We start from the raw sequence: 21,106 nt of genomic DNA on the forward strand, positions 1-21,106 counted from the left end.
CTATCATCATAGCGGTGCTTTAAAGGCAGCTCTTTTAAAATCAGGTTCTTTACAGATGTGCAGCCAGCAAAAAGATTGCTGTGCTTCTTTAATTTCTGTATACAGCTGCTGAGAAAAAAATCTTCCTACAGAGGTCAGTATTCATGATTATTATATAGACGTGAGAAACTTCAGAAGGTTTTGACTACAGAAAAAAAAATTATTCTTTTTTGACAATTATAAACCATCAAGCAGAGGCTTTTCATGAAGTTAGAGCAATGTACACCTATTTTTCTTTAGCCATCACACTATAGTTTCAAAAGATAAACTGCACTCCTCTGTGTATTTCAACTCTGAAATACTGTATATGTGAAAATTAATCTGGCAGACTTCTGAATCTGCAGGCTTCTGGGATGAGCAAATGGGTACAGTTTTCTTTTAACTGTTTTTTGAACCCCATGTGTTGAGAGAAAACAACAGAATGGAAATTGCTCATCAAAATGTTAACTTGTGGCACGGCAGAGCCACAAAGCAGGTGTGTGGCATGCCGTTCCCTTCGCTGACATGCCTACCACATGTCACCCAGTTCTGCCACCTCCGTCACTTTCTTTTGGAATCTCTCCTCCTGCAAACACTGAAATGTGGCTCGATGCGGAGTCTAGCACAGAAGTGACATGACCTTTTAGAGAGCAGGCAGCTCGGGAAAACATTCATTTAGGATAATGCCTCATGGAATAATCCTTTGGATTAGTGACCACAGTCTTCCAGCCCAAACATAAATGTCTTTCAGCTAATACTTTTGCTATTAGGAGTGTATCTAGTCAGAAAAAAAAAATATACAATCTTGCTAATTCAAGCTAACAGCTAGGATGCTGACCTATCACAAATAACTGAATTTTTCAAATTAGCAAACACTTGAACAAACAATACAAAATATAAAAAAATAAAGGATAAGGCATCACAGAGCATACTTTGTTCATTTATTTTGACAACTGCTTAGGTTTAATTTGTGAAAATACTTTACAGTGTTCTTGTAAATGCGCTGTGATGAACTTTCTAAAAATAATGAAGTCTTCATAATCTTTGAATGAATGTCTATCTTTGTGGTTCTACTGCTTGCGGCTGGAAATGAAAGCTATTAATGCAGAAGTTACCCTATAGGGTGACTAAGATTTTCAGAAAAAATATGAGAGAAGAGGTGTCTTTTTTGACTGCTCTTTTTTTGTTCACCATGTTCTGTGCACTTGGACATCAGAGACTGCAAGGAGCCAAAAACGGTTCCATGACTCCTGGATCCTTCAGTCCTCTGCGAAGGATCACTCAGATCTCCCTAAAACATCTTGTGACAAACACACGATTGTGCCCTGGTCTTCAGTTCCTTCCTCCATTTGCCTTGTGTAGGGCCTTAACAAACTTTCACACATTTAGCACATCTGATGTGCTAAATTCCTAACACCTGCAATGGTGCTTCCCCTGGAGTTTATATTTCCTTTTCCCAGCTAGAGAGAGAGACCAATAATGACCCGAAACAGGCAACTTTTGAACTCCCAGCTATTTCAGTTTTGTCTCTCACAGTGACTGCTGGTCATTCCTCTCACCCACAAAGTGGAAGCTGAAGAACAAAAGGCTGTGGGCAGGATACTGCGAGCGGCCTGACTGAACAGACAGCAGGCAGGGGAAACAACCACTGGCTGGACTCGAGTGGAGAAAGCAGAGGGCTTGACCCAAATAGTTGCATAAAGCATTCCTAATAAAACATAACACAGCAGCAATCACCATCACGATATTTACTACAGTGTTAGTGTAGTTCACCACTCAGGTGTCACAGTATCCCGAGGTTAAAATGGGGCAGTGCTTGCTGCGCAGACGGCAATGACGGGAATTTCAGGCTTGCCATTTTCCTGTGGCCAGAGAGGTAAATAACTCCCAGACGTAGTTTGATTTCAGCCACAGCATGGCAAAGGGAGAACCAAGTCATAGCTCCGCAGATAGCTCCAAGTCAGTTGCTCCACTGGCAGCCTCTGACTTTCCTTTCTTCTCAGGATGGAATTTATTATCGTAGCTCTGACTTCATTCTCAGTGGCTGAAGCTGTGTCCAGATTTCTCTTTGCCCAGATTTCTCTTTGCTGCCTGCTTAGACTACGTGGGGGCTATTGCCCTGGAGGATCGTGCTGTTTGAGGACAATACACAGCTCCAAACATTCATTATTTCTCTTTAACCCCCATCTCCTCATTATCATTTTGCATTGGTAAATATGAAGTGCAGACAAGCGGTGAAAACAGAAGACATGAAGTACCCACGACAAAATACAGAAGCATTAAAGGAAAGTGAAGCTTCCTATCTTCTTTACTTAGAACTGAAGTTAGCTGACCCACTAGAAATAATAAAACTGAAAAGCAAAAGAGTTACAATAAAAAGAAATTTGATCCTTTTTTAAAGAATATCTATAACCTACATTGCACTGGAGAATCCAAGTCCCCAGGAGTTGTTGGGAAACATGCTGTATAGCTTTCAAAATGCATACCAACCTACCAACCTCATACTATAAGCTGAGCTGCATTAAGAGCTACCTGATGCCCTGAGGTCTAAGAGCGTGAGCTTTCAGAGTATGCAGTGTGGATCAGACCCCTCCCTAGGTTTGGTGGGCATTACTGTGCTGGTGTGAAACTCACTCACATCTTCAGCGTTACTGAAGCTCAAGAATATATTTTGCCTGGGACAATTTTAAGAGAGATGTGTTTTTTTCCTGGTGCTGCTCTTATTCAGGATTAAGTTCTACTTTATTTTGTTGTACCAACAAACAAACAACAAATCCAACTCCAAGCCATTAAGTCTAAATCCACTGGAGTTTTATTGCACTACTGCTTAAGTGGGAACAGACCTCAAATGCTACTTCTCCTTTTCTAAAAGCAGAAGACCTTAGCACTTGAGCTCAGAAGCTTGACCATTAATTGTTTGTATTGCAGAGCCTATGACATACTTAAGTAGCTGAGCATAACAATAAACACAATAGCCAGTTCATTAAATCATTCTTTGTTAAGACTTTCCAAAGCTTTGGGCTTAAGCCTCTTAAAATTGAAATCATTATGCTATTTTTTTAAATAAATGAGCAAACATAATTCACACAAAAAGGGGAAAGCACAACAGAGTCTTTGATGTATGCATCATCACTGTGATGCCTCACTGAGATTAAACTATATGTCTTAACACCACTAAGAGGTTTCAGCAGCTCTTTCCAAGGCAAAGCTAAAATCAGGAAAGGCTATAAAGTGCTGCTGTTGCTGTCACCTCTCCTACAACAGCTTTCCTTGGCCTGTCACATCACGAGAGAGGCTATCAATAAACTCTGGAGAGTAGTGTTTGCAGCTTCTCTTGTTGCGTCTGTAAGATCCTGTCAAAACCTTGACTTGTTGACACATCCTGCCAGGCTCTGAGGATGACCGGGGATGATGAAAAGTGGACGCAGGAATGGAGGTTTGCTGTGCTGGGAGAACTGGTTCTTTTAACTCAGATGTGCTAGTGCTCCAGCTTGGAGAAACAGGGCCAAACTATTCACTGCCTTGCAGTTAGGCAGGTATTTCACACAAGGTTATTTAGAAAAGGCTAAAATACCTTCATAAAATGCTACATGGATGAGCACACCAAATTATGCTGCCTTTTAAATAAGCTCACAATCCCCACCCTTGCTTTTGCCACAGCTCTGGCTGACTACAGCTTGTTTCTCCTCTTCGTGCCAACACTGCAGCCGCACTTGTAAGAACTGCGTTTCCCTTTCCCCATAAAACAATCCTGCACCTTTTCTCACATCATATGTCACGGGCAGAATCTCTGCCATTCCCTTCCTATGAATACCGTTAGCATGTGAATTCACACACTATTAGCATGAGAACACGTTGTAAGGAAAGCAGAAGAGATGTGCAGAGCTGAGCAAAAGGCTTAAAAGGAGAAATTGTCGTCTTATTTTCCCACTGTTGCTACTATCTTATTTTTCCCTTCCATCAGATGTGCTGGTTATGAGTTTCTGTATTACGGCTGTTGGACTCAGAGCCTGCTTCTGGGGGGTGCTGAGTACTCCCTGTTCCTGATGGGGTTAATGACAGCAAATACAAACAACAATGGGTGTATGCTCAACATCCTCATCTATTAGCTCAGTAAGTCACTCTCTTGCAATTTTTACCGTTTCTTACAATTGCTGTCACGATGAATTTTAAGCCAAATCGCACACTGATAGGCAAGTCACAGGACTGGGGCACGGCAGAGGACTCTTGCTCTGTTGCACACCTGCCTCCAAGGAGTCCTTCCTGAGAGAAGGAGGGTGAAAATAAAACCAGAACAAAACACGGGAGGAGAGGGAAGAAGAAGGGAAAGCCCAGCTTCTTTTTCGCACATAAGGTTCCTCAGCCTGAGCAGAGGGCTTGCGAACTACCTGCTTGGGACCTGTTGAGGCCTCAGATCTAAGACTAGGCTTGCCTCTCTGAGCAGACACAAAGCACATACGGCTTTAAAGAAAATGCATAAATGAATTGAGAGTTAAAAACTACTAGAGAATACTCCCTGGGATTATCTGTACTATCAAGACAGGAAAACTTTGCAGATGCTACTGTCTCTCTAGAGGAATAAATGCTTGCATTTTAATATTCTCAGCAGCTGGTTCCTGTTGAATGCCATCAGGATGATTCAGCCACCCACCAGGAACACCAGTAGCAAGTGCACACACAGAAATCTGTAAAACTTTCTACTCCCGATGCCAATGCTGTTACTTCGGCTGAGTCTGATCTGTATCAACTACTCTCCATTACTACTAGCAGCAGATTTAACCTCACCCTGGGATGGTGAAAGAGAACAGCTAGTCCCTGGTGCTGCCATGCTCAATCCAACCAGCTTCCCCCTCTATTAGCAGTGCTTCCCACAATCCACATCCGTAGCAGCACACTCCATGGTTACCTCATTCACCTTCAGCCTCACCGCAAGCAACATATCTCTCCTGTGAGCTCCTCTCATCAAAGTAATGCTTTGGGCAGTCTGATGTCCTTCCCCCTAGAGTGGTCAACATCCAATGAAAGGGACATCGCCCTATAACATACTTGGTTTCTACATGAGACTCGGATATGACAGATTACTTCCTCACCCTACTTGATAATCAATTTATCTCTAAAATCTGCTCTCTCTCCTCATTTTTGAAAAAAAAATCAACCTCAGTGACATTCTGTCTGTGGTCTGTGGACCACTTCCAGGTGTTTTATGGAGGTGGATCTGTCTAACAGCAAACGAAGCATTTACTTTTCCACAAGCGGCAATGCTTCCTGATGTTTGTTGACCGGGTCAGATCACTCAAGGCTTCCTCTAATCCCACTGAGATAAATTTCTGTCTCTCTTTTGTCTGCATTTCTTGGAAGTAGATTCAACTGTAATCCCAATTGCAGAACTGTACCTAGAGAGGACAGAAACTAGGGGAGAGAGAACTAAATGTCAGAGTGACCCAGGGAAACTGGTCCACCTGTGACTTTAGGTCCGATAGCAGGGGAAGAGTCTTTCATTTCTACTTCATGTGATGACTGACAGCCAGACACTGAAAATAAACAGCTCAAATACAAAACAGTGGGAAAGTAACAAAGCAGATGCACCCATCTGGTCAATAATGCACATTTAGTTTTCCTCCTTAATGTTCCCACCATTCAGCTGAGTACTAAAGGTGCTACAGGTAGACAGAAAAACAGTATCAACACCTATTCTAAAATGATAGCTTTTAATTTCATCATCACAGAGCATCCTAATTTCACTGTTGTCTTTGAATGCTTTGAAGAAAAAGCATGCCTTCAACATGGAGATAAATGTTAGCTCAGACCATGCCAGCAGCGTTGGTCTTTCATCAGGGATGACTCCAAATATCGGTGCCATCTACATACATAACTCCGTAAGTAATCTCTCTAATAAATGAAAGAAATGTAGGTTTATTACCTGTGCCAAGATGTCCTAATGTGGAAAACAAGCCAAAACAGAGAAATGGGGGATTGTGCATGACTGACAGAAACATTATGTACACAAGAGTTTTAATGTCAGATCCCTGATGTACCCATATAGCTTGCGACACCTACTGCTGACTGCAATGATATTCATCCTGATTAGAAGTGATGCTATCATTTTCCTTACTTGCTTCACAAAGAATATCTTCAAGAAGCAGTGTGATTTCCAGAATCCAGGGTGGTCCCTAGCATGATCTCACCTTAAATCAACAAAGTTATGGAGCTGCCACTTGCTCATTCTAATGAGTGTAGCGGTTAAGTGCCATTCAGAGTCAGCCAGGAGTCTGTGCATGAATATGGAAAAGAGAGGCAGGAGGGCAGCAAAAAGTGAGAGAACAACCTTCTATACCAAATTAAAAATGCAAAATTTTAATGAAAATTTTAACTGCTTTCACGGTTTTCTGGTATTTAATCTCAGGAAAAAAAAAAGAAAAACTAAATTTCACAGAAATTGAAGCAACTGAAACTGAGAGTTATCTTTGATTAAACAATAAAAACATTTTTTTTTCTGCCCTGAAGAAAAGAGTGAGAGGAAAGGGAAAGAGAACATTTTCATTTATTTTTTACTTTCCTTTTTTTTGCAATCAGTGATGAAGTTTCTTGACCAATTCTTCCAGTAAGCTATCTCATTGGATGCGATGTGGCAATGAGGATCTGTTACCCATTGTGGTTTCAGGGCTGAGAATGGATTGGATCATCTTCTCTGTTATTTTAGCCCCAAAGTATATTTTAAATAGCCTTAAGGAGAATGAAAATTCTTCTCATACCAGTGACAGGCAGAAACGGCTTTAGAAATGACTTTCATGTTTCCAACAGTTTTTTGCTTTTTTCTCCTTCTGAGTAATTTTTTTTTTCCTTTTCTTTTCTTGCACAAATGCAAGGGGATAGCCTTGTTTGAAAGATGTCAGAATACAACCCTCAGTGATCCATCAATCAACAAGAATACCCAGGGAAGTGTTTCTAGCAAGTAGTGAATGTGGTGGAGTTTACTTCCATGGACTTCATTCAAATCAGTGACAAGTCAGCTACACAAAACCAGTTTGAAGGGCTGGCTTTTTTTTTTTTTTTTCCCCATCTTTAAGTGTACGACAAAAGCATGTATCTTCTTGAAAGCTAACTCTGATTGGTCCAGATTGGCAGCATTTCAGTGCTTGGCCTACAATGGCAACTTAGAAATTATCTTTTGTCTCACTCTATTTTCCCAGATCAGTTAGTAGCTGGCATGTGTTTTGAAAAGAAAACCTAAGTCCTTTAAAAAAATTTATTTTTTTTTCTTAATACAAACCAACCAGAATTTTACCTTGGCCAGAGGATTTTATCAAGATCTGAGAAGAGAACACTAATACCTTCAAAGTGAAAAGAATTAATTACACTCACACACAGCACTTTTGTAGCACCAGTGACAAGCATTACCAAAATTATTTCAGAGGTGAAGGAAGACGAGAGAAACAACACAAAATTTGAGGTGAAGATGCAAGAGCTCTTTATACTGAGATATGTGAAAACCAAAGGTGAACGCAACCTTACTGCTTGCGCCTAATGGCTTCGTAGCATTTTACAGGCCATATTGATCCAATCTTCTCAGCTGCCCCTGAGGCAGGAAACCACTGGCTAGTTTCAGAGTGGTTTGGAGCACCTTGGAACAAGGGCACTAAGTGACTTGTCCGAGGCTGTGCGGCGCGAGAGCACTGGGGTGAGGAATGGGTCCAACCCGTGATGCTCCAGCCCCTGGTGCGAGCAGTGGTCCCGTTACAGAGGAGGCTGACGGGGATAGAGGGAACTTGAGAAAACCGAAAGTACAGTTACCCTCAGAAAGTTTTACCCTGTTCTTTGTTTCTTTGTCATTAGAAAAAAAAATAGCTATGTATGTACGAAGAGCTTTCTCTCGCCTAATTAGGCCTCCCTTTCGTTATGCCCTGAACACTGGAGTTTTAATCCTGAACACAGAGGGGCCTTGGGCAGAAAATTTGGCCAGTCTTTTTCACAGAGTCTGAATGCGTTCGGACCCTTTAAAACCATACCAGCCCCTCACTAACATGAAGATTAAGCAGTACATTTTCAAAGCCATAATGAGCTAAGCCCGGTGGCCTTCTGTGAGATAGGAAACTACCCACTGACTGAGAAGCGTTAGTCCCTACTACCCAAGGTGAATTACCACTTACTTTTTGTTACTTTCTTAACATAATTTGGTATTCCCCATTTGTCCTGACCTTATTGACCATTACAGACTATATTTGTTTCTTCACTGTATTTTAATAGCTTTATGATGCTTCTCTCTTCACACTATTCTCTGTATCTATTCTGTAGACCTTTGCTCTTATTTTCCTGCCTTTTTCCCTCTTTATAGCTGGATCTTCACCTTGTCTCATGTATTTCTTTCATTTCTGCCTCACCTCAAAAAAAAAACCCCACTGTTTCTGCATATTGCTTCTCTTCTTGGTTTTGCCATTTCTTCTGACACCAATAATTCCTCACATCTCACTTCAAATTCCACTAGTTAGTATCCCATACCTTCACACTGTACCGTGGCTGTCAAAAATTCATCATCAACCAGCCTGACCAGCAAAGTTTATTAATACCAAGTATGGGGAGAAGATTTCTGACAGTAGAGGGCTCCTTGATACATCAGGCAAAGGAGTAGCTGAAGTTAGACGACAAATTCAGATTCAGTAGAAATTAAACAGACATTAAACTTTGGAACAGTTGACTTAAATAAGCGGTCAGGCTTTACTTAAGGAATTCAAGATTACCTCTTTCTGAAAGATAAAGATATGAGCTTTAATAAATGCATTGGGCTTTACCACATGAAGGGAACTAGATAGGACTACCACAAGGGTCCTTGCTGCTTGACCATCTTCAGAGATGAAAAGGCACCAGCATCCAAGCTGCCTCTGAGTTTGCTTGGCAGTCTCACCCATTGCTCCCACCTGCTAGTACATGTTGGACACTCTGGGACAACTCCTTCTCTCCTCACCTACAAGGATATTTCTCCCTTTTTGCTGGGGTTTCCGCTTCCCAAGCCAGGGCTTTCTGGTTGTCCTAAAAATGGTGATTGCGTTCCCCTACAACCCATCCATATGCAGAGAGAAAAACACAGAAATTTTTATTTTTCAAGAGTCTTTTCTCATTTCACAGCTACGGTCCCTGCCCCAGCGACTGCTCAGGGCTTTTCCAGACTGCCTCCTTGGCTCATTGAGGTCCCCAGAAGCATCAGTAAGAGCTCAAGATTAATACAATGTTTCTACTACATCTTAGAAAGATCTTAGCAGCCACAGAGCTGCTAGGCCCAAGACACATAGAGTTATCAGTCACTCAATTTACATTCAATTACCATTTGGAAATTCATCTTCATCATCATAACTATGAGAAAATAGAGTCATGTCTTAACTATGGTACGGCTAACAGAAATGGAACAAACCAGCACCAAGTAAGTGGACTTTTCAAGCTCTGTTTAAATTCATTTTTAACCGTGGGTTTATGGCATTGCAAAAATTTACTAAGAAAACATGAGTTAATATTTGTCCAGTACTTTCACATGAGAAGTGCTGTTACTGTTGTCAAAAAGTATACTGCGGACTTAAGTAGCTGTGAGAACGCAAAACAGTTTAAAATGTGAATAGCTTTCGTAACTAATAGCAAGTAGGCAATATAACAGATGGCAACTCACATGAAAGATAAACCACATCTTAATAACAATAACTTGCATTTGGAGGGGTAGTGTTTCCTAGCAGTTACAGCATGGAACTGGGATCCAGGATTCCCAAGTTATCTTCCTGGCTCTGATGCTGACTTGCTGTGCACTGAGAAAAGTCACTCAACATCTCCGTGCCTCGGTTTCCTCCTCTCCAAAATGGAGATAAATCTTACAAATACCACGAGGCTGCACAAGGGAAGGGGCTCAGGTCATCAGTTTTTTTATCAAACATTGTGAGACAAATGAAGGTACGGGACAGAAGTGTTTGCTAATGTTGTTCTGACCAAATTCCAAGGTAGTTACTTTGCTCAACACTGAAATGCAGCCGTCCCCGGAGCGGGAAGTGGCAGCTGCTTAACTACGCTACACACCATAATGATATGGTTCAGGCCAGGAAGCGAATATCACCGTACCCAACTGACACTTCAGAGGGAATTCAAGGAGGCCAAATATAATTACCTTAATTGAAATTTAGCCAGGACATTATGCAATCTTTAACGGCGGTCCGAATCTCTATTTTATATCTCCGACAAAAGGGAGCACCTACAGCTCTCCAGGTTTCTGTCATCATTTGTTGGCACATTATTTCGTTTTGATCAGAAAAAAAGAGAGCTTCTCAGTCTCTGTTTCTGCTTTGTGCAGCTCTACAGAGTTTCCTGAAAGTCCTCCAAAGCAAGCATCAGAACAGTCTTACGATGTCTGACATGAGGTTAACACAAAATTAAGAGGCTTCAAAATAAATGTTCCCTTTTGCTTTCTGCTATATATCTTTTTGTTTGTTTGAGTGAGAGATTGCATTTTTAACTGCATCAGCAGCAGACACTCTAAGAGCATCAATTCTGCCATGCTTTCCAGACAGAGGTTTCACCCTGAATTTGGTGACAATTTCATGCAAACAAAAGTTGGAGAACTGGACCAGGAGGGAAAAAATGACTAGTAACAGAGAGGAAGATGCCTTGCAGTGTACACCCTGGTGCTTCAGCAACGTGCAGGCAATAGCATAAACTAAAGCACAAAACCAACTTGCTGGCTCATATCATTAGTGGGGAAGACAGCCTCAGATGAGCTCTGTTTTGCTCCTTCCAGCTTTATAGGGTTATTGTGGCACTGACGATTTTCTGTGGCTTCTGAAGATTATGGGGATATATCTCAACAAGCCAAAAAAAAAGTCACAACCAACCAACCAACCAAAAAAAAAATAAATATATATATATATAAAGAACAGCTGATCTCACTGAAGAAGACTCTGGCATCTTCCTACACAGTTTTCATTGGTATTTCCTGATTCTCCGGCCAAAGAAATCATCACAAAACCATTTTTTTCTGGGAGGAGGGGAAAAAATTGTTTCTCACGCTAGCTCTTTAGGCTTTATGGGATATGTAGTTGAAATTACCAGGTCAGAGTTTTATGGGTTCTATTCAAAGGACTACATAAAGAATATCCTATGTAACTAACTCACTGCTCTTCAGATGGTCAAAACTGAAAAGGCTATCCAAGCAAAAATCAAGTTCTGGAAAGTGCCATGAGAAATTTTACCCAGAGGAAGTGGATTCTGCTTCTGCTGGCTTCAGTGGAAACATAATCACTCAGATTTATTAATTTTTGTTTAAATATTAAGTTCGTATAAAGAGATGTCTGGAAATTCCATGTTGTTATTTTCAAAAGAGATGAGCTCAAATCAGAAAATCTGGATCTGGATGCCTAATAATGACAGAAGTTCGGGAGGGTTTGGACCGACAAGGCTGGCTCAGGCAAGTGTTGAGTGTTTTCCCAGGATTTTTTGAAGGCCAATACAAGGGTTTCAAAGAGGAGAGAGGCATGTGCAACATGGCAGAGTTACAAAAAAACATCGCTTGGAATTTCCTGGGTTTTGTGAGATTAAAATTCTAAGTCTAATTAGTTTAAGGAAATTAGCTCCTTATAATTTTAATTTTGTATTGAAGAAACACTAAAAATTAAAAATAGAATGAGAGGGGAAAAATTAATGGGTTTCAGTAATTAGTTAACCAGAAAATGCTCCTGTCTTAGTGTGACTGTCCAACACACATGAAAAAAAAAGAAAAAAAGAAAAAAGTAACCAAGACTTTCTTCATATTTTCCAAAATAATATAAGCTTCACCTCTGAGCTTGGAATGAGTCCTTGACATTTCAACTCAGCTAGCTTTTTTAGTGGTAAACCACTGAAATTGGTGTTTAGGTTGAAATATCATCTCACCATAACACTAATACAGACACAGAATAAATACATGCGTCCTGGCAAAAATAAACCTGAATTTGTTCCTTCTACTGGCCACATCAGATTTACATGAGTTTCATGCACTAATGAAACGTTAAATGAAAGGGAAACCTCTTCTGCAGGCAGATGTTTTCACCGAGTGCTGAACTAGAGATCCCTGACACAGGGAAGCAACAGGACAACTTATTATGCCACTGGAAAATGTATTTCTCTTAGCGGTGGTGATCCCATCTGAGGCCCCACGAGCCACACACTGGTGCACTAAAGAGACATGTGTTAGACAAGCTGTTTTGTCCCTTGGCTATCACCCTCCCAAGCACTGAATAGATCCGGATTGGGTTGGCTTGTGAAAAAAAAGTCAGATGAAAGCTGTGAAATTAAGCCAAGTCAAAGCACAACTTCGGTGCAATTCCACCGATTCCAAGTTATGCTAACAAAACTTCATTAGCAACGGATCTGGCCTACCCTGCCCAGCCCAGAGCCGCGCTTGGAAACCTAACTGCAGCACTTGGCTTTAAAATTTCTGCGACCCTTCACTGTATTTATGCAACTAGGTAGCTAAATATGTGTTTTACCATTATTTGAGCTTAGAGTAACTTTGAAATAAGATGCAAAGTCCCAGAAGTTTGAGAAGAGCTCTTTTTCTTTCACATCTTTTTCTTTCACTAAAGCTGCCGAACACCAAGCTGCCGAAATGGCCACAAACCTGCAAGACCTCGCACGGCCACAGCTCTCGAGCTTCAGCCTTGCCTCTGAGCTGTTTGCTGACTGTTGAGGCGACCGAATTCACAGGCGACTACGAGAACAAGCTCACAAATAAAAATCGGCAGCTATGACGGCTCAGAGGGCTGGAGCGTGCGTAGGGTAGCAGGGAACATAATGTACCATGCATGAACAGCATGCAGTTTTTAAATGTTCGTAACACTTATTTCAAAACCAAATTTCTTTCAGCAAAGTCCGTAATTCCTGCCTCAGGACCACGAATGTGCCTCAGCACAAAATGTTAAAACAAAGCCGGTTTCAAGTTGCTAGAGTAAAAGAGAAAAGGCAAGAAGCCTCAAAATATTGTCTGAGGTCAAAGATGCTCTTCCTTCTCATTCAGATTACCAGTGAAAAGGAAGGATCTGCTGTTGAGAGTAAATAAGTGACACTTTAGTCCACTGGTAATTTTCTGAAAGATCTGGAGACATATAAAGTTTCAGGCTGCAGGAGACATCTCAACTCATGTCTAACAACGCCACCACAGAGAACACACACTGCGTGTTGCGGTTTCTGGTGTCCAGTTCAAGGGGATCACCCGAAATCCCGATGTTCTAGCTCTGTTTTTAATTAGCCCCTTCTCAGGAAAACCTGTACTGGCTTCAGTGGGAAGGTGTCTCAGCTAGATAAGAAAAAAGAAACACCACCACCTAGATGTGGTTCAACAGCATGAGCGAATTACAGTTGTTCCTGGATTTGTAACAAAAAATCTGTACTCTGTATCTACCTCGCATACAAGACTGCTTTTGTACACCGGCCTAAGTATACACCAGCGACGAAATGCTAAAACTTACAGAATATAGTTAGCTACGCTAACAGGAGTGTCAGTACAAACTGTATAAACGGGCAACAACACACACACGTACTTCCCCCTGGAGCGGGGCAATCGGCCCGAGCCCAGCCAGCGGCGGAGTAGTGCAAGTGGTGGCACGGCTGGCCAGCCAAAGCACCCACCTCTTACAGAAAGTGTCACTAACTCCTTTGTGTCTCTGCAGAGCCAACAGGATTTCAGCTTTGACGATCGTACCAAATTCAGATGGAAACAACGCTGAGTTTCACAAAGACACAGCAGAAATTACAGAGGGAGCGAAGTAGTGTAAAAGGCTCATTTTCTCATTTGCTTGCCAAAGTATATTACAATTCAGGGTGCACAAAAATGAAACAAACACTGAATTCCTCCCAAACAATCTCAATAGCACCCCCCCCCCCCAAACCCTCTCATTTTGAATTATGTTTAAGGATTTTTTTTCCTTTTCCTTTAGAAATCAATTCTAAACAATTGACAAAATAAATCCTTAGTTCAAAAACAGAAATGAAAACATTGCATAAGAAAGTATCAAAACAAAACATTACCTCTGTTTTGGAAAGACAGACCTTTTTTCTCGCAACAATTTAATGTTTTATGGCAACTCATTGTTTGCGTTGACGTGACTTTGCATTTCCAGGTAAAAAGTTTTCGAGCAGTGATTATCTAAACAATGCATTGCTAAGACCAGCACAAAAAGGAGCAGAAGTCATCTCACTTAACTAAAATGTGACTCAGTATCATAAATATTGCTCTTCTACTTGGCTATCCACCTCCGATTCCTAGTTGCTGTCTGGCTCTTTCCGTCCTATTATTAGGCACCAGCGTTCTGGTACAGCAAACTTGTGTGGATGGCATGCATAAAGCAGCTCTAATTTATACCTCGGACTTTATCCTGTATTCCTGGAGCACAGTATTTCATTTTCTGACGGCGCTAACTTCCCCGTTGCTCACCTAAACGCAGAAAAGCCCAGCATACGGCTCGCTACCCAGCAGCTTTTCAAAGTCAGTGAGTAGAAAGTGCCCAAATTAAATAAAAAAACAGGTAAAAGTTTACAGAAGTGGAACAAATGGCGCAGGTTAGCAGGGGCAGCCATAGGCAGCTCTGTGTTCTTGCTGAGACTGATACAGGTGCATCCTAACTTCACCGACCAACGCAGGAAAGCCGGAAGGACAGACGCACGTGTGTGTGGACACACCGACAAGTGAGAGAAAGGGACGAGGAAGAGGTAAAAGAGAGAAATAAAAAGGAAAGGTGTTAGTTATTTTTTTCAACTCTACAATGAACTCCAATTTTGGCAGAGGATTAAAAACAGCCCTTGGAAATAATTAAGTTTTTTTTTTTCTTCTTCTTCTTTTCTCTAAAGCTTCAGCACAAAAAGAGGGATTATAAAAGGAATACACTCACACAGGCGCACATAAAACCGGGGGGGAACTGGGGAGAAGGAAACGAAAGGAAAAGAAAACAAACAGACTCCTAACAGGCCCATACTGCTAACGGGAGTCCAAATAAAGAGTCATATGATATCTGATAGTGCAGGACACGTCGCCAGGAGCTGGAGTGGATTGCCTACAGGAAGAAAGAGCCAGTGTGTGACTGCTCAAAGAGCTTTTCTTTATCCCCTTTTTATTTTATTTTTTTTGCCCTCTCCCTCTTTTCTCCTGTACTGTGAACGTGTTGCTCTCAGGTCAGGTCCACGAAGAGTCCCCAAAAGACAGCTATCGTCTTTCTCTGCACTTCTGGAAGCAGGGACAGTTGCTGGGAGATGCCTTCTGGTTGAGATTGAGGGGGACTAAATCTAGATTTTAGCTCTGTCTGCCCTCCCTCTTCTGTCACCAGCTCCACGGTTACAGATACAAAATGCTCACAAAGGCATGTTATATTAAAAAAAAAGAAAAAAGAGGGAGGGAGGGAGGAAGAAAAAAGATTCAGGGAGGGAAAAAATAGAGACTGCTTATCCTATGGAAAACTTCAAAGGCCAAGTCCCATTTCAGTGCTCTTTTGTTTAGTTTTCCTCTGATTTTTTTTCTCTCTTTTTTTTTTCGTCTTTTTAAGAGTGAGAGAGCAATAGAGAGAAGTCACAGAAAACACTCAGACCATGAAAACCATCAGGAGTTGGGAAAACTCTCCAGAGGAAGGAGGAAAAGGAGGATTTAAAATAAAAGAAAGGGATTTGCGATTTGCCAAAAGTTCATCTATTTCCTAGGTTTGCCAACAGAACAACGAGCTCTTTTTGGTGCTTCGTCCGTCCTCCACCAAGCATTTTACAAAACCTGGTGGAGCCCACAAAGTACTTTCGAGTGGAGGCTGCTATCCCCGCTGCCTACGTAAAAGCAGGGTGCCCCGGGCACCTGCAGGGAAGGGACCCTGGGCTGGGAACAGGGGGCTCGAGGCCGCTCGCCACTCTCCTGCTGCTGCCAAAGCCGTGTCCGCCAGAGCCCTGGGGAGGGAAGGGCCCTGCCAGCAGATCTGGAGGGGTGGAAGCCCCTGCAAACACCAAGCTGTGTTTTAGCTGGCGGTTTCACTCGCCATGGCTGGTTTTACTTCACTTTTGCAAGGGACGGGCTGTGTCCACCGGGACTTTTTGCCTCTACGGCACAGTGGTGTTCCCACAGCGGTGCAGACAGAGCGAAAGGACGCAATTTCCCCCCTTTTCATCGTCTGAGGATTTGTAAACGCAATAATTCTCAGTGTACACTCACACGACACAGAGATGTTGCTCAAAAACAGTGCCACAGATACATCTGTGATACCTACGTTGCTGTTACACACGACCTCTTCCGAGGGAAGCCTGCAGCATGAATATAAAAATTAAGGTATTGTAGCAATAACGCTCTGCATCCAGGAACGACTGTTGTAACTCTCTGGTAATTTCACCTAGTTCTATATAGCGCGTGTTGATGATTCTTACGGGGTGGATATAATCTACAGCTTCCTCTCTTGTTTTCTGTTACAGCTGATATACGATGCAGTTTCGAGACTGGTAATTTGTCAAAGCCCTGAAAATACAAATCAATAAAGGAAGGAAGGCAGAATTTGGCTAAATAAAGCACTTCCCCAAGCTACTGAATTTGCACTGGTATATATTCTGAAACATCCTAACCATTGTACAGAAGACAGTGTAGAGAAGATATCATGTATGTTATATACCAGATGCAATAAATTTCCAGTCTAAACACCTCCTCAAATATGATGCATTATTCCTTTTCTATACGGTGCGTGGAAAGGTCTATGCCTTTTCCACATGCGAATACACAAAGAGTGTATATATAAAAAACACAGTCAGAAGAACAAAAAATCTCTAGTGCCAGGTGGTCCGTCCCAAAATCCTCAATTTGTGGCTCTATGAGAGAAGTAAACTCGGAGGACGAAATGGAGCCCTTCGAGAGAGGGTCCCATCTACCAGGAGGAACAAACAAACAAACAAACAAACAAAAAAATCCCTGAGCTCCAACTAATCATTTGAGCTGCAAATGAGAGGTGACTTTTAGACAGATGGTCAGGGAAAAACTGAGTCCATGGACACAGACGTTGGTGCCCCATCTATATTTTAGGATCCCAGCTTCAACAAGCCATTACCAACTTTTTTTCTAAGTGACAGAAAGTGAAAGATTTCAGTTCTCACTAACATATTTATTTTTCATCAAAACCACCCTGTTCCCTTCTTTTTTTCTTCCCCCGGTAAGAATTTGTTGTTTAATTTTTTAAGTAAACAGAAACTGCTCACAGTACAACTTCTATGCCAAAAAAAAAAAAAGAAAAAAAAAAAAGAATAGGTAACTTGGCAAAACAGCAATCGGATTTAAAGAGAGAGTGAAAAAAGGGAGAAAAGAATGACATATCAAACTCACTTGGTCTCGTCCCCCTTCCATTCCTGTTCTTATTAATTCCAAATTACAATTTGGAGGTAAGGGAACTGAATTTCCTTTCAATCTATTTTGCTGCTGCCACACATTCTCTGCCTTGCTTCTGTCTCTTTCTTTTTAGGAGGGAAAAAAAAATCCCTAATAAAAATAGAAAAACATATCTCCAGCGTTAAGCTCGCTCTCCCCCTTCCTTTGTAAAGAACTCTTTGTTCTCTAGTGAAAATGCTGAAAAAATCCCTGGGCTCCCTGAAACAAGTGCAAAACACTTAGAGGCTTTTGGGCTGGCTGGGAGCCAGAAACCCTCCCGCTGTCTGGTTAGGAAGAGAGGGAAGCGAGAGAGAGAGAGGAGAGAGAGAGAGAGAGAGAGAGGGAAAAAATTGGAGCTTCCTTTAATAGACATAGGAAGCAGGTCTTTTTTTTTTTTCCTTTTTTTTTTTTTTTTTTTTTTCAAAACTGGCGGTCAAGCGTTAAGTAACTCCCTGCCTAAATCCACCTGCTAGCAATGAACTTGGGCAACCCCCCCGGGGGTGCACAAAGAGGAGCCACCGTACCGCGCTCCAGCCAGCCTCTGCTCCCCGCCGCCCCCTCCCCGCTGCCCTGCTTCCATTCTCCCTGCTCCCGGCACGCCAATGCCCACAGCTCCTCTCTCCCCCTGCCACCAGCGACAGACATACCAAAATACACGCTCGCTCCGGCTCCTTAAAGAGCAGAGAGGGGAGGGAAAAAAAATAAAAATAAAAAAAAGGAAAAAAGAAAAAAAAAAGGAAAAAAAAGAAAAAAAAAAAAAGCTTTTCCCATCTCGGTTGCGACAGTGATAAGGGGTAGGGAACATCTCATACCTGGTGTGAATGCTAATCAGCCAGGAGTTCTCCTTTTTTCCCAAGACAGGGAACTGTTTCCTTCCAAATTTATTAGAACCTCCTCCACTGCCTCTTTGAAAAACCTTCTTTGTCACCCTCTTCCCAAGTCCTGATACTTCTTTAAAAAAAAAAAAAAAAATGGCTTCGGAGCTCCTTCTATTCTTGATATTGATTCTCTCTCTCTCTCCCTCTCCCTCTCTCTCTCTTTCTCTCCCCCCCACCCCCCCACCCCTCCTCCTTTCTCCTGTCTCTGTCTCTTCTGAGTGGTCTATTGATAAGTCCCTAGAGGCACTGGGTCAGCCTGCCCGTAGGAAACCAGACACAATGCACAAATCTCCGAGTGCCATTCTGCCATCAGCAAGCAGACCACGTTTAGGAGAGAGGAAAAAAAAAAAAAAAAAAAACACAGTAGAGCAAAAGACAGAGAGAGGGAGAGAGAGGGAGAGAGTGTGAGAAAAAGACTGATTGGAACAGGAGGGAGGGAGGGAGGGAGCGAGGGAGGGAGCGAGGGAGAGAGAGCGACACTGCCAGTCAGGTTAATCATCCCTACTTTAATTAGCTGTTCGGCTTAGACATAAAACAATTGAATTTGAATGATCTGTCAGTGGGCTCGGCTGAACCAAAGGGGAAATGCGAATATTACAAAAAAGACTGTTGGTGTATTCAGATAAGCCAGCCTGGAAAATCCTCAAAGGATAACTATTAAAACTTACCACCAAACAAAAAAGTACCGAGTCAGATGGCGTTATACCGGGGGCCCTCTCCAAAAAGCTGGGAGATCCCTTCCCTCGCCTTTTTACATGCCCCACAAGGTTTCACCGACGCAAAGATGCACACGTTCCTGGAGCCCTCATGTCTACCTGTCCCTGCAGGGTGGCAAGGGGAGTTCAGATTCCCCTGCTACTTCTGGCCATAGAAAGCGAGACCGCGGCGCCACTCAGCTGAATTTTTCCTGGTGGATCGGTGGAAATCTCTGATTCTGGGACTACACAAGCTCCAGGAGCGTATCTCTGCTATGGATGTCTACATCCACACAGATAAATTGAGTATCTGCTCGATACGTACAGAGATGCTGCGAGAAGGCAGTGCCAGGTAGTGGAATAGATGAGTCCCAGGCACCGGGAACGGAAAAAAAAGTTATACCTAAAAATAGGTGGCAAAGCAATCTATTCGTTCTAGCTTGGGTTGCAATCTGAAGCGCAGCTCGAATGGATTAATCCTGGCGATAAACAGCGCGGTGGCAGCGCTGTGTGGCAGGCAGGGGAGGTATTTATGACACTTCTACAAAGTCCTCTTCGGAAAGGTGCAGACAGGCGCCCGCTCCCCCGCAGAATTCAGGCGGCAGGTAACGCGGCTGCTGGCACCCTACCCTGCCAAAACCATCCCTTGTCAGAGGATGGGGACTTCCTCCGTGTTTCAGGGCATACACACACCGTTGCCCCCTCCCCTAACTTGTGGCAGCAAGGCTGGGGGTGAATTGACTGTGCAAGGCAGGTATCTTCCCCGTGTTTCAAATATGTCCTCTGTATGGCAAATAGGGTTACAGCCACAGCAGCGAACCCATAAATTCCCCATGGGGGCCATGAGCATCTCCTGTACGCAAACTTTTAGATGGGCACGGCTAACCTGCAGGCACTGCTCTAAATACGAGGAGAAAGCAGAGAAGGAGTTTAAAACGTGGCTGGCTGCTGGTCTTCAAGAGGGAGCTCTGGGATTCCCTCTCACTTTGCATTTTGGGTACGGATGCTTAAAAAGAGATACGAAAAACAAACAAACAAACAAACAAACAAAAAAAAACAGACAGAAGCCTTAGCAACTTCTCCACATTAATTTCATCATCTTTTCTACGCACATCTCCAGGCAAAATTAACATTGTTTTTTATGGGTTTCGCTGTTCATGGAGAATTGCCAGGTGGTGACAAAATTATTAATTCCCTCTATCAGCCTCTGCTATGGGAGAAGGTGGGTTCCTGCCATTTTCCACCCCTTAAAACGCAATGTCCTGGGTGGCCCTATCCCATCTGCCTACCAGCCAGTTGGTGCCCGTTTACCCAGCAGAGAACTAGCCAGGTTCAGCAGGAGAGAGGTGCATTGCAGACGCAAATGGGGCACTGGACTTAATGAGGTCTGTTAAATGCTATTTGTGAGTTTGTGTTCCCAGCCTTCCCAAAATACGAATTGCTCCCATTTGAAATACATGCAGTCCTCTAGCAGGATTGTGGGAGGTAAGGCACTACCAAAGAATGATAAAGGAGATTTCAGAGGAACACAGTGCCATCAAAGGCCTCAACTGCTTTCCAGACGAGATTTTGTAGAGCACTGTGACACAGACAAGCAGTTTTCTCTTCTCTGGGTCAGTACCAAACTAATAATCCTGCAGGGTGCAAAATAGCCCTGGGCTGTGTTTCTGATGAAATATGCAGAGGCTCTGACCACTTGATGCAGGAGTTCAGTGGAAGAAACAGTGTGCAGTCATGTAATTACGGGCTACAGCAGTGGTACAAGGGGCCCTCAGTAAGGTTGCACGGTGGCATTTCCTAACTTTTAAGTGCTTGACTTAGTAACATTAAAGTTACCGTAATGCACTTTCAATATAATTTCTCAGGGTGTTCTTTTAAAGCAAGCTCGAAAACCAAATGCCATTCCACGGAGCCGCCGATGCTGAGGCACCTGCGGAGCTGTAATACAGAACTTCACCACCGCAGCCGGCAGTGTCCTTGGCAGCACGAGTCGAACCTGCTTACGAAGTGATCAGCCACTGGAAGCGTGATGCTTTCTCCATGGCTCTGATGGTATTTGCCTGACCGTGGAAATGCTGAGACACAGGAGCCCTAGGCTGAGGGCCGAAGAGCAGAGAAAAGTGCACAGCTGTGGGGAGAAA

The 21,106-nt window shown here is 42.8% G+C and overlaps 1 protein-coding gene across 30 annotated transcripts in view; it reads right to left on the bottom strand.

Annotated features, from left to right (window-relative positions):
• The window catches only part of ZBTB20 (zinc finger and BTB domain containing 20), a 478,527-nt gene that overhangs the window by 96,155 nt on the left and 361,266 nt on the right, over nt 1–21,106 (bottom strand). Inside the window, exon 1 of one of the 30 annotated variants that reach the window (XM_040571031.1) lies at nt 18,205–18,248. The exons of the other annotated variants lie outside the window; for them this stretch is intronic. The gene's annotated coding sequence lies outside the window, so the exon portion shown is untranslated. Of the gene's footprint in view, nt 1–18,204; nt 18,249–21,106 lie in introns of those variants that run through there. 30 annotated transcript variants of the gene reach the window in all.

This window comes from Cygnus olor, chromosome 1 (assembly GCF_009769625.2).
Source record: "Cygnus olor isolate bCygOlo1 chromosome 1, bCygOlo1.pri.v2, whole genome shotgun sequence".
NCBI lineage: Eukaryota > Metazoa > Chordata > Aves > Anseriformes > Anatidae > Cygnus > Cygnus olor.